The sequence below is a fragment of the Periplaneta americana genome, chromosome 11 (genome assembly GCF_040183065.1).
Source record: "Periplaneta americana isolate PAMFEO1 chromosome 11, P.americana_PAMFEO1_priV1, whole genome shotgun sequence".
NCBI classification, from domain to species: domain Eukaryota; kingdom Metazoa; phylum Arthropoda; class Insecta; order Blattodea; family Blattidae; genus Periplaneta; species Periplaneta americana.
The window spans coordinates 92,457,117-92,472,526 of record NC_091127.1 but is presented as its reverse complement, the minus strand read 5'-3'; the positions used below and the strand labels follow the sequence as shown (position 1 = coordinate 92,472,526).

Here is a 15,410-nt window from a genome sequence, read left to right as displayed (position 1 = left end):
TAAACCAGCGGTTACTGTTTACTGCGAACAACATGAAGCCTAACAGATAGGTAAAAATTCCAAAATCTTCGTGTCGATGCCAGTATGCGAGTTCCGGGAAAGCATCCTGGAAGATTCGCGAGTCGAGAGGTGAAAAGGCTCGAGTATCGCAGAATAGAACCCAGGCGGCCCCAGAATTCGTTCGGCGGTCCGGCCAATGTCGGACGAGTGCCCGCTCGTCAAGTCCTCGGTGCATGCTGATCCCACGATGGTTTCGCTCTGATAGATAGCACTATATTAAGGTATGGTAGATTAGGAAAATTTACGGAAGTTAAAAAGGAATATAGGAAAAACTGTGCCGGATTACAAAATCTGCAAAGATATAGCATACATATAGTACAGAGCATAATAACAGTATACAGTGATCACAAATAAATAAAAAATAACCAACACATTAAAATAAACAAATAACGAGGACACACAGCAGTGCCCCCCCCCCCCCCCAGACTCAGGAACTCGGTACCACGTTAACAGGGTAAGCTACTCTCTCCTCTCTCTCCACTAATTTTAAGTGCGAGACATGGGCTTTACGAATAGGACAGCCTGTATCTGGGCAACTTAATTCGACTGTGACAGGGGAAAGAAATCTGGAAATGGTAAAGGGTTGGGACCATCTAAACATCAACTTCGCCGATACTTGATTCGGAGCGGAGCTTTGCGGGAATAATCTTACCCTAACTCTATCTCCCATCAGAAATTTATGCGGTTGATGAACGGCATTATAACGGACAGCAGTCTTTCTGCTTGCGTCACGCAAGTTGCGAATAGCATCCCGCCATTGGGCCTCCAACTCAGTTTGCGACTTGGGTTCCTCCAACTTCAGTTTCCATTGTAGTTGCAGAGGATGATTTAGACTCCTGCCTAAAAACAGTTCAGCGGGGGTGGACTTTGTGGCTTCATGATACGCCGAGTTGAAACCCATCTGAAGGGCATGAAGATGTTCATCCCTGGCCAACTGGTGGTCATGATGAAAAACAATTAGGGCAGACTTCAAATTCCGATTAAATCTCTCCACCAAATTCGGCTGGGTATAATAAGGGGAAGTAGTTACATGTCTAATCCCCCACTGAAAACACATGTCGTTAAATATTTTCGATGTAAACACTGTGGCGTTATCAGTAATTATGCTCTCAGGAACACCGTGTTGGGCAAATCGGAACTGCAACTCGCGCTTCCTACCATCCGTAGATATGCCAGCACGCTCCAGCTCCAAAATCAAGGTGGCCTTCGAGAGGTCCCAACACCAACCAATTTGAACAAAATAATCCTTCATACTTGAACAAAGAAATGTCAAATAAATCTCAAGTCAAAAAGAAATTATCAAATTTCAACAAATCCACACTATTATCAACAATCGATCCAATACACCTCAAAAGTGTGTTGCAAAAGATGCAAACAGTTGATCGAAAACAGCCAGAAGAAATTTACAAATGCCACAATGTCAAATCCTAAACACCAACACAAAATCATATATAACCATTAATTACAATAACCCATTTATAACATTTATAACCATGCTAAACCATTTATAACCACGCTCTGCTACCATTTGTGAGGGCTGTGGTACGATCATCCACTCCTCCTCTTTATCTTTCTTATATTGGCTGCTTTCGCCAGGTGGACGGCACATTGAAAGGATTGGGTGTGCATAGTGGAAGACTTTTAGAATGAATAGTGTGAATTGTAAAACATATAATTAACAATAATAAGTAACAATGTACATAAATGAAAAATGAAATAACAATAAACATGAAATAGATGAGAGAAAATAGGACAAACTAATCTGAAATGATATCCCCAGGATATGTAAATCATGTAAGTATCACAAGGCTGAGGCCAACACACTTATAAGTGATTAAACCATCTAATATGGCCGTCTCTCGACCATCAGTGACTAACCTATTAACCATATGTTCATGAACCACTCTCTCTCTATATATATATATATAAACTATCTGAGTATGAATCTGAACACAACACCCAGCCAGCACATTAACTTAATACATGATCCATTCGACCATAGATACCACTCAGTCTGACTAACCAAACTAAAAATACATGTACACTCAATAAGAGACAAACTCTACCCAGCATAAGGCATTACATGACAGATCACTATACATTACCCATTGCACATATTGCTCACATAAACTGTGCAAATAGCACTAACACAAATCTCTGCACTTTACAAAATGAATTCCCAACGGAGAGACAGAGGGATGGAGACAGATGCACGTAATAAGTAACGGACAATAATTCCAATTTCAAGGATCATTTAAATAGCAACTAAACTCGACGCACATGATAAGAAAATAGTGGCGAAGGAAAGCAACAATCAAAATGGAGCAGGGAAAACACTAAAACCATATGTGAGACCGTAATCGCTGCCTTATCACTCTAACCGCCTCGGAACATGAACTCACATTTCAAATCATATCTCCTTACATAATTCCCAATACAATTTACCTCAAACACATATATCTCACAAATATGTTACTCGATGCAAATACTAAAACTTGCCCCCCAAGACGTATCACTAGCAAGCGATATTTCAAACTACGATGCACTAAAATTCCAAACACACACGACGCAATTTAACTACTCCACTGATCTATCTCCAGCACATACAAAGCCCGAGTCACGTTGCCTATATCTGCCACGTACTAAAATGCTAAGTCTTGTTAAATGTTTCTGTCGCGTACAAGAGCTTGAATCTGAACCAAGTGTTTCCGAATATCTCCCGCATATGAGAGCCTAAATCTTGTTAAGTGCATCTGCCGCGTACCGGAACCCAAGTAACGTTCCGTGTATCTCCGTTAAAACAGGTAAACTCTCTCCCCCTCTATCCTCGTGAGACGTAATGACCCGGCCAATAGGATTATTTGGAAAGAACAAATGAAGGGATTAATAGTGCTATCTATTCTGTGACGTCTGAGAGCGCTCTGACGGATGAAGTGACGTACTAGGTAAACGGCTGTGGTAGTAGGCACGGCTCAACAGGGACTGAACTTAAAATGGCAGGAGATCTTAAAATTATATCTGCCTCTTTCTTTCAGTCTTGAAGAAGTAGGCCTACATCTTCACTTCCAAGATTGAAGACTGTTCCATGTTTGCCAATAATATCTTTATTTTCTTGAGGATCTACAATCACTTCCTTATTTCTTTTTTGATTACTCCAAACATGCGATCGGGAGAGAGAAATGAATGCCCAACCACAAGAAATGCAATTTAAACTTTTTTAATAGTTAGAGGTGCTTCAGTGAGTAGCCATTTAGAGCACATTCCAATCATTGTTGTATTTTTACTTTGTGCAGTAATAAAATTGTCTTACTGCTGTTTATCTGATGAAGAGTAGAAAATGGAATGGAACTTCTTTATGTCCAACAAACTTAAACTGTTGGATTTCCATTTACTGCCAACAGCATGATTACAAGCTGGTATAGCAGGAGGGCCACAAGAGGAGCACCGACAAAATTATGTAATTAATTATTAATTGGTAAGAATAGGAGTACAGTATGTTATAATAATGTAATACTGTACATAATATTTATATTCATCATATTATGTTTTCTATGTAATGAAAATATAATTTCAACCACGCATACCTTTCTTTCCTTTTCATTTCTTTTTTCCATTTCTCCCTATTTAGTGTTTTTACATGAGCTTTTCTTTGTGAACATTTTTGTAACTCACTACTCACTCTATCCACCATTTCACTGAATATTATTAGAGTAGAAATTAAACTTAATAAGGTTTAGTTATATACAATAAAAGTAATTTGATACAGTTATATGAACACTTTTTAATGACTGAATAAAATTAATAAAATCGGTTAAAAACCATACATGTTTCGGAGGAATGCTCCTCCATCTTCAGTGGTAGTATACGACGTTGGTGTGGTGTGGATGTACGACCGCGTAACGTAGCTTAAGGAGTCTTCCTTAAGTTACGTTATGCGGTCGTACATCCACACCAGCGTCGTGGTACTACCACTGAAGATGGAGGAGCATTGCTCCGAAACATGTATGGTTTTTAACCGATTTTATTAATTTTATTCTATCATTAAAAAGTGTTCATATAACTGTATCAAATTACTTTTATTGTATATAACTATTCTACTCATGAACACTGTTGCATCTGACCTAACATATGTAATTTAATTAATAAGGTTTATTAAGAGCTTAACCACACAAATAATAAATAAACATCGCACAGCTGAAGAATGCTGGGTAAAGCAGTCCCACAACCTGATTGGCAGAAAGGGACTTCGAGGTTTTTGAAATTAACAATGGCCGAAATTCAGCTGGATTTAGCGGATATTGAAACTAACCCTAGCTTTTGTCCAGCATTTTCACAGGAATCCAGCAGATATTGCAGAAAAATAATGCCAGCATCGGATTGGCCATGTGAAGATACACAGAAAAATAACTTTATCTCATTTTTTTTCCTTCGATGGACTTGGTGGGTTTTGATTCTAGACGCCTCATATATTACAGTGAAACCTGTCTAAAGCGGTCATCTGAAGTTACCTTGTAAAATGGCCGTTTTATCAGGTGGCCGCTTGATTAAGGTTGCGGTTTTTTATGAATCAGCATGAAAATACTGAATTGCATTGACTTTTTAGTACTGTGCGTGTACAACAATCGTCAGCCTTTTCCATTCTTGCAACTAGCCTTTTCAAAACTCGCTTGCGGTACCTCAGTTTAGATGATTGGATAATACCTTGACCAAGGTGTGATGTTGTATTTGGGGGAAGAAACACCAATTTCACGGATCACATTGCGATTTTGTCGTTTAATCTTAGAATTGAAATCGCATAGCTAATTCTCAAACAAAGATGATGTCATCCAAGCTTTATTGTTTGCAGTCCACTTCACCCCCAATAAGCCCATGTCAACATTTTTCAAACATTTCGGTTTCAATGATTTCCCTATCATTAAGAGTGGTTCTTTTTCTCCTACAGCATTACAACAAAATAGCAGGGTTATTCTGTCGTTTGCCAACTTCCCCCTTTTACACTCTTTTTTCTTAAAACTTAAAATTTTGTTAGGGAGGGCTCTGAAAAAAACCTGTTTCGTCAACATTGTAAATGTCTCTGAGTTCATATTCTGCAAGAATTGAAGGCAGTCTATTTTTTCCATTCCTCAATAACATTGGTTGCAATGTCACCTCCTTCACCAGACACAGAACGAAATGCAATGTTATGCCGTTTTCTAAAGCACTCTAACTCTAAAATTGCTTACATTGAGTTCTTTGGCAATTTCAAGAGCTTTCTCTTGAATCATAGGCCCACTTACTGGCAATTTCTTCGCTCTCGGACACTTGAACCATTCTTAAACGAAATCATTCACATTACTAAACACAGATTCTTTCTTTTTTGACCACAACGCATATTTTTCTCACATTCTTTTAATATTTTATCTTTATTCTTAATTATACTGTTTAGTTGCGTCCTTTCACATTTGAATATTTCTGCAATTTTTCTCGCAGATGTTCCCTTCTCACTTTCTTAAATAATTTTTCGTCTCACCTCTAAACTTAACACCACTCTAGATTTATTGTTAGACATGATTTCTCTCTCAAACTAACTTCACAGTTCCTCTGAATCAACTAAATGAAAAGAAAAAAAATTAGTAAAACCTGGTCCCAATAGAGAAAGGTAGAAAGAAGAGAAAAAATTAAAACAATTTGAATGGTTAGCTACTGACCTAAAACATACTGTGACATTTTCCATAGAAAAAGTCCATGTTTCAATCCTTTAACAACGAGTAAGAATTTATAGCTGTGCAGGATCGGAGTGGAAAGTGACAAAAGAGTCATAAAACAGTAACCAACTATAACCCCAAGATATGGAGGGTGTACTGTTGTACACTTATGTATTGTCCTAAGTGTGATATTGCTTCCTGTCCTCTAACCATCGAAAAAGTAGGTCAGACAGTATTCGTGAAAAGATTTTTTGTTGGACAGTGACTGTTATAATCAGGTTCCAATCCAAATAGACCCCGGCCGCTGGCCGGAGCATGAGGTGGCCGCTAAATAAAGAGAGAATTTGTATTGATCTTATGGAAAATCCATTTGGTTCCAGAAAAAATTGGCCTTTTGGCCAGGTGACCGTTTAAATGAGGTGACCGCAAAGGCAGGTTTCACTGTAGTTATGAAGATAAATGTACCGAAGTGTCCAATCAATTATAACCTTATTTCAAGCTAACTTACTTATGGCTTTTAAGGAACCCGTGGGTTCATTGCTGCTCTCACATAAGCCCGCCATCGGTTCTGTCCTGTGCAAGATTAATCCAGTCTCTATCATCATATCCCACTTCCCTCAAATCCATTTTAGTATTATCCTTCCATATATGTCTCGGCCTTCTCAAAGGTCTTTTTCTTTCCAGCCTCCCAACTAACACTCTATATGCATTTCTGGATTCGGACATACGTGCTACATGCCCTGCTCATTTCATACGTCTGGATTTAATGTTCCTAATTATGTCAGGTAAAGAATACAATACGTGCATCTACGTTGTGTAACTTTCTCCATTCTCCTGCAACTTCATCTCTCTTAGCCCCTAATAATTTCCTAAGAATTTCAAGCTAGCCCTTTTTTTAATTATCTATTTATCTATCTCACACTCAAAACTGAATATACTGTCTTCACAAGAAGATATAGCTTAAAAAACTATAAACCACACACTTATTTGAATAATCAAGAAATTCAGTACAATCCAACTCCTAAGATCCTAGGATTAATTTTTGATGAAAAACTTTTATGGAAAACACATTTAACCAATGTTGCTTCACAGTGTCTACCACGATTAAATCTTTTGATCATAGCTAACAGGAAATGGGGATCAGATATCACGACAATGCGTCTGTTTTATAATTCTTATATACGATCAAAATTGACCTATGGATGTGAAATATGGAGAGGAGCATCAGCAATTCATCTACAAAAAATTTCTGTTCTTCAAAACTCAGCCTTAAGATTATGCCTAGGAGTACCAGAAACCACATCAACTGTTGCCCTAGAAATTGAATGTAATATTCAACCAATCAGACACTATATATTACAAATGGATCTAGAAATACATTTAAAATTGGAAGCCTCATCCAGATCTCAGATGTTCTTCAAACTGTCAGATGATATCCTGTGTAATTTCTTTAAAATAAAAAAAGAAGATATACCAATCTTATATCACAGTTGTGAACGAAGTTCCTCCATGGAAATGGTGATTCCAGAAGATAGCATACAAATTCCAGGAAATTATTCCAAAAATGATCCTCCATACATTCTTAAGTTAGATGCCATGGAACTACTCTGCAGCACATATAAGGATCACCTTCAGATTTATACAGATGGATCTCTAAATTCTAATAATGGGACATCCGGAGCAGGGTATTATATTCCAAAATATCAAGAAAGTTATTTCATACCATGTTCATCCTCCTCCAGTCTTGACACTGAATTGCTAGCTATTGATGCTGCTCTTCAGTGTTTTACTCAAATTTTTTAAAAATCTATTTGCATACTTACAGACTCCAAGGGGGCTATATTTAATATGATTAAATATGTACCAAACCTATATGCACATAGAATTATTCCAATTCAGAAACAACTAAGTAAGCTAAAAGAACTCCAAAAGGAAATAACATATCAGTGGATACCTAGTCATTGTGGTATACCTGGAAACAGTGGCAATTTCTGTTAAGGAGCACAACAGCAGTGCACCACCTCTTCAAATAACACTTGTTTTTAAAGTTATATCAATGAGCTGCAGTAGATTATGTGAGCGATATAATTCTTTATTATAATACTTATGTAAAAATAATACTGCACTTGTACTGGTCTTGTTGACCCCTGGGACTTACGTTTACCACTTGACACTTGCGGCACACTGTTCCATTGGAGTATGCGCAGTAGTAGTGTTTCACTGGCAGGCTTTGGAGCATGGTAGGGAAGCAGTACAGTGTGCGTAGGAGGGATTAGGAGCACTTTCAAATGTGTTCTCAAGCTGTCTGTAGTAGTTGTTAGCTCGTTCCAATATAAATACCTATTGCAATGAATAGTGTGCAAAATCTTTTAAATATGTAATTTTCTGTAAGACCTTTACACAAAAAGATAAAAATAAAGAAAATGGGTAGACGTACACAGGAATTAAAATTATAAGTGACGAAGAACATTAATAGAGAAGTGACAAAAAATTCAACATTCGGACTACGAAAAGTGCAATATGCGGCTGCAATATAAAAGACTCTGTATTTTGTTTTTCTTGCCTATTGTTCGATGGCGAACATTCATTGACAAAAACAAGTACGCTTTATGAATTTTATTTATTTTTCTGTTTGAATTTAGGACTGCGTAGTAACTAAATAATTTTGATTATCGTTCGCAGGTATGATTGATTTGAAGCACATGAATGAAAGAATTGAAAAACATTCTTCAGCTGCACACCTCAACAATAATGTTAAATTAACAGTGTTGGGTCAAACAAACATGTAGACACAATTGGATTCAATTAGACTGTCGACCTTCACAATGATAAAGTTACTAAGAACAAATATGTGTGTGTGGTTTTGTAGAGCTTTTGAGTTGGCTTTAAGAGGTCATGATGGCGGAAACTCATCTTTAAACGCTAGTATTTTTCTTGGCCTCTTCGATTTTAGTTCTGAATTAGACGCACTCTTAAGGAACATTTGGAAAGAGCAACAGTGTTTAAAAGCACATCAAAAACTATACAGAACGAAATCCTTCAAGCCATTTTGGATGTATGCCAAGATGAGATTTCAAAGAAATAAAGAATGCTGCTGACCTTTAGCAGTTAAGGCTGATGAGACAACAGACGTACCAAATGCTTGTGAATGTGTGAACTTTGTTATAAAACACAATATAGTGAAAACAATATTATTACGGTGTACTGCAATAGAAATTTAACATTTTACTTTGCTATTAATGGACCTACATAGGAAACTGATTAACTGCAATTTCTTGATTAACAAAATTATGTAAATCTATACCTATATAACATATGTTAATAGTTATGTCGTAGTTAGTACCTATAATAATAATAATAATAATAATAATAATAATAATAATAATAGAGTGTAATAATAATATGATCCATGTATTGTGGGTCCCTATCACCACGGCATGGCGCGTCCTCAGGTTGCGGATAGAGGAGACGGCCTCCAGATATGGAGGGTAGCTGCGAATATATTGAATAAGCAGTCGTGGACAGCCGATAAGGGGTGGTCCTCCAGCTTGGGGGTTGGGCGAAGGGCTAACAACCCATCACCGTAAAAAACAGCTTGTTACGTATCCCTATAATAAGCCTCGGAATAGGACTGATTCTCTGGCACGACCACAGCAAAGGAATAAGGTTTTGAGATTTGGCACTTGGAACGTAACTAGTCTGTATAGAACAGGAGGGGTAACATTAGTAGCAAAAGAACTAGCTAGATATAGAATAGACTTCGTAGGAGTACAAGAGGTTAGGTTAGATGGGAATGGCATATCACAAATAGGAGATTACTTGTATTATGGGGAAGGAAACAATAATCACCAATTAGGTACAGGATTCTTTGTTCATAAAAGAATAAAATCAGCAGTAAAAAAGGTCGAATTTATCAGTGACAGGTTATCATATTTAGTACTTAAGGGCAGATGGTGCGACATCATAGTTATAAATGCTCACACCCCTACAGAAGAGAAAGACGACCATATAAAGAATAGCTTCTATGAGGAATTGGAACATACTTTTGATCAGTTCCCTAGATATCACATGAAAATTTTATTGGGGGATTTCAATGCTAAAGTAGGACGGGAGGATATTTTTAGACCAACTATTGGAAAAGAGAGCCTACACGCAATTAGTAGTGACAATGGAGTTAGATTAGTTAACTTTGCCACATCGAAAAATTTAATTGTCAAAAGTACAACATTCCCCCATAAGGATATACATATATATGCTTGGACTTCTCCAGATGGATTGACACACAACCAAATAGATCACATCTTGATAGATAAACGGAGACATACTAGTATAGTAGATATTCGAACTTTCAGGGGTGCAGACTGTAATTCTGACCATTATTTGGTGATTGGAGAATTAAGAGAAAGATTATCAGTAGCCAAGCGAGTAGAGCAACAAGTTAATATTACTAAATTCAGTATTTTGAAATTAAAGGATGAGGAAGCTAAGCAAAATTATCAGGTCGAAATTTCGAATAGGTTTGCCACTTTAGAAAGTTCTGACGAAGTTGAGAAAGAATTAGATGTTAATAGCGTGTGGGAAAATATCAGAGATAGTATCAAAATTGCAGCTGAGCAGAGCATAGGTTATTATGAAACTAAGAAAAAGAAACCGTGGTTTGATGAAGATTGTTGCATGGTAGTAGAAAGAAGGAAACAGGCAAAATTGAAATTCTTACAGGATCCAGTTGAGGAGAAGAGAGATAATTATTTCAATGAAAGACGGGAAGCAAGTCGTACACTTAGGAATAAAAAGAGAGGTTACTTGAAGGAAAAACTGAATGAGGTAGAAACAAATAGTAAGAATAAAAACATTCGAGATTTATATAAGGGTATAAAGGAATTTAAGAACGGATATCAGCCAAGGGTAAACGTGATCAAGGGTGAGAATGGTGAACTGCTTGCAGACTCTCCATCAATCCTAAACAGATGGAAAAACTATTTTGCACAACTACTAAATGTACATAGGCCAAATAGAAATGATCGGGACGAAATTGAAATACAAACTGCTGAGCCATTTATACCCGAACCCACGCTTTCAGAAGTCGAAATTGCGATAGAAAATCTGAAAAAGTACAAGTCTCCAGGTATCGATCAAATTCCAGCAGAATTAATACAAGAGGGTGGGAGTGCATTATATAGCGAAATTAACTTGTACTTGCTATTTGGGAAAAGGAAATTGTACCAGAACAATGGAAGGAGTCCATAATTGTACCTATTTTTAAAAAGGGGGACAAAACCAACTGTGGTAACTTTCGAGGAATATCACTTTTGTTGACGTCGTACAAAATTTTGTCCAATATTCTTTTGAGAAGATTAACTCCGTATGTAGATGAAATTATTGGGGATCATCAGTGCGGTTTTCGGCGTAATAGATCGACTATTGATCAGATTTTTTGTATTCGACAGATAATGGAGAAAAAATGGGAGTATAAGGGTACAGTACATCAGTTATTCATAGATTTCAAAAAGGCGTATGACTCGGTTAAGAGGGAAGTATTATATGATATTCTTATTGAATTTGGTATTCCCAAGAAACTAGTTCGATTAATTAAAATGTGTCTCAGTGAAACATACAGCAGAGTCCGTATAGGTCAGTTTCTATCTGATCCTTTTCCAATTCACTGCGGGCTAAAGCAGGGAGATGCACTATCACCTTTACTTTTTAACTTCGCTTTAGAATATGCCATTAGGAAAGTTCAGGATAACAGGCAGGGTTTGGAGTTGAACGGGCTACATCAGCTTCTTGTCTATGCAGATGACGTGAATAAGTTAGGAGAAAATACACAAACGGTTAGGGAAAACATGGAAATTTTACTTGAAGCAAGTAAAGCGATCGGTTTGGAAGTAAATCCCGAAAAGACAAAGTATATGATTATGTCTCGTGACGGGAATATTGTACGAAATGGAAATATAAATATTGGAGATTTATCCTTCGAAGAGGTGGAAAAATTCAAATATCTTGGAGCAACAGTAACAAATATAAATGACACTCTGGAGGAAATTAAACGCAGAATAAATATGGGAAATGCGTGTTATTATTCGGTTGAGAAGCTCTTATCATCCAGTCTACTCTCCAAAAATCTGAAAGTTAGAATTTATAAAACAGTTATATTACCGGTTCTTCTATATGGCTGTGAAACTTGGACTCTCACTCTGAGAGAGGAACATAGGTTAAGGGTGTTTGAGGTGCTTAGGAAAATATTTGGGGCTAAGCGGGATGAAGTTACAGGAGAATGGAGAAAGTTACACAACACAGAACTGCACGCATTGTATTCTTCACCTGACATAATTAGGAACATTAAATCCAGACGTTTGAGATGGGCAGGGCATGTAGCACGTATGGGCGAATCCAGAAATGCATATAGAGTGTTAGTTGGGAGACCGGAGGTAAAAAGACCTTTAGGGAGGCCGAGACGTAGATGGGAGGATAATATTAAAATGGATTTGAGGGAGGTGGGGTATGATGATAGAGACTGGATTAATCTTGCACAGGATAGGGACCACTGGCGGGCTTATGTGAGGGCGGCAATGAACCTTCAGGTTCCTTAAAAGCCATTTGTAAGTAAGTAATAATAATATGATAATCATAATCATAATAAATATTTGTGCACCACCAGGATTTATCACCACATGCCACTGCCTGGAAACGAGAAAGTCGATAATATTGCAAAACAGGCAACATATTTGCCATCAAGACCTCTTCAAGTGCTTTTGCTTCAGTAAAGTCTCATTTTACAAACCTCTGGATCAACAATTGGCTCTTTTCTGACAAAGGAAAAATGTTACAATCTGTACAAAAGAAACCAAATGACCTGGAAATGTACAAAACCTTGCCCAGACATGTTTAAACATTTTTAACAAGAGCCAGAACAGGTCACATTGTCACTCAATTGTACCTACACCGATTTCACATTTCTGATAATCCTACTTGTCTGTGGTGTAATAATTATGATGAAGATCTGGAACACATTCTTCTACACTGTCCATCCACAACTCACAAAAGAAGTAAATTAAAATCATCAGTACCAGTTGTAGAAGACACAGTCCTGCAGTATATATTGATTACACCCTAACTCTGGCTACTAGCAACAGGCATCTATAATGAACACCGATCAAAATACCCCTCATTTCTCGTGAAAAACAAGAACTGAATAGACTACAATGGACTATAGTGGACTTTATGTTGTCAGCAAACAGCTAGATACATTAAGAAAATTGATTGATTTAATTAGGAAGAAGTAAATTTCCTTCAATTAATCCATTTGTGTAGTTACAAAATGTCACCAGAGTTCCTGTATGGTAAAATGCGCTTGGTATTCTCTCCTATATCTCTGGTTCTGTCTAGCCAGGCGCAACCTCTTCAAGGCCGGATATCTGAATGAATGTCCAACCCTCACCGGTTGATCTGCAACTGTCAAATATAAACCGGTTGTAAGCGCTGTTCTGCAGCACTCTGGTTGGCAAGCTTTCAGCTGTTAGAGCATAGTAGGACAAATACTAAAGTTGAGTTACACAATCTGTTGCACCAAAAGTTGTTGTTGTTGTTTTCTAATGCCAGGCGTTTGACAATAAAGTCGTTTGACCTTTTGCACTCCAATATTTTTCAAAGATATTATCATGACCAGCCAATGAAGCACAGATTTTGAGGTGTTCCGAATCCATTTCGTGGTTTGAGTTGCACAATGGGCAGTTAGGGGACTGATATATTCCAATTCTATGCAGCTGTTTAGCCAAACAATCATGGCCTATTGCCAATCTAAATGCAGCTACAGACGATTTTCGTGGTAAATCGGGAAATAACTGTGGATTTTGATGCAGAGAGTTCCATTTTTTCCCTTGGGATTGAGTTATCAAATTTTGTTTGTTGAAGTCTAAGTATGTAGATTTAATAAATCTCTTCACAGAGTAATACGTAGATTTAGTAACAGGTCTGAAAGTAGCAGTGCTGCCCTTCTTTGCTAAAGCATCTGCATTCTCGTTTCCCAGGATTCCACAATGGGATGGTATCCATTGGAATACAATTCTTTTATTGAATGATATTAATTGAGAGAGCATTTTAGTTATTTCTGCTGTTTGAGATGAAGGTGTGTGTTTAGAGACGATTGATAGAATAGCTGCTTTGGAGTCTGACAATATAACTGCATTCCTAAATATATTGATGTGGCATAGAAGATTCCTGAGACATTCACTTATTGCAATGATTTCACCGTCAAAACTTGTTGTTCCATATCCAAGTGATCTATAAAGTGAGAAGAAACAGCACGTAACACCTGCACTGGCACCTTGTTCTCTGGAGATCAAGGATCCGTCGGTGTATAAATAAAGCCAGTTTTGTGGAGGGTACCTAATATTAATTGTCTCTAAAGACAATTGTTTCAGTATTTCAGTGCTTACTTCTGATTTCAGTATTTCTTCTGTTAAATTTAGATTATATTCTATATTTAATAGAGTTAAAGGGTTTGGTTTAATTTGTAAGTTTTATTTTAAATTCGGGATATTGATTTTCTGTTTTAATTCTTGAACAATGGATATGAAACTTTTTTGAGTTTTCAATCTACAGAGAGGACTGTATGAATGCCAATTGTTTCCTGGTAATCTGATAAGTTTTTCATATTGAATCAGTGCTTTTTCTTCTATTGTCATTTTGATACTGTTAATATTAGTGAGGAACCTTATAGAATCTATTGGAGTTGTTTTGATTCCACCAGTAATGAGTCTGAGAGCTTGATTTTGAACATATTCTATGTCGTTTATGAAAGGTGAAGTAATTAAAATTTCTCCGCAGTATGTCAGCACTGGCTGTATAAACATTTTGTATGTAATGTTCAAAATATTCCTAAAGCATCCCCCATTTCTTTCCTGCTAGTCTTTTTAGAAGGGAGAATCTTTTACGAGCTTTTTCAGAAATGTATTTCAAATGGTTGCTCCATGTTAACTTACTATCGAAAATAACTCCAAGATATTTGGATTCATAAGTCCTAGGAAGGTGCTGGCCATTGTATTGGATATTGAATTCCCTTTCTTTTTTACCGAGTGAAAATATTTGATAGTTACTTTTGCTTAAATTGAGTGTCATCATGTAAGTGATTTAGAGCTTTAAGAGCAGAATTTTGAATTTTGTCTCTATGTCTGTAAGATCCGGAAGTCCACAAAAATATATCATCTGCAAATAGTGCTGTTTTCATGTTTGATTCCTATAATAGGGAGGGTAAGTCATTTATATAAATATTGAATAAAGTTGTGCTGAGGACAGTGCCCTGAGGTAGACCTCAATATGTTTGTCTGTAACTAGAAAGTGAATTATTGAATTTAGTGGCAATGAATCTTTGACTAAGGAATTCTGATATCCATCTGAACATATTGCTAGAGATACCTAATTTCTGGAGTTTTAGTAATAATTTATTTCTCCAAACAGAGTCATATGCTAACTGAAAGTCAATAAATATTGCCAAGGTATCTTCTTTCTTGTTAAAACTGTCTTTTATTTCTTGGCCGAGGCATATGACTTGTTCATTGGTAGAGTGTAGTTGTCGAAAGCCAGCTTATCTTGGTGATAAAAGATTTTGGGATTCTAAATACCAAGTTAGTCTGTTGGAGATCATGGACTCCATGGTTTTTGCTATCA

The 15,410-nt window shown here is 36.9% G+C and overlaps 1 long non-coding RNA gene across 1 annotated transcript in view; it reads right to left on the bottom strand.

Moving 5' to 3' along the window:
* Nucleotides 1-15,410, bottom strand: part of LOC138709190 (uncharacterized) — a 45,413-nt gene that overhangs the window by 2,181 nt on the left and 27,822 nt on the right. The gene's annotated exons all lie outside the window — the stretch shown is intronic.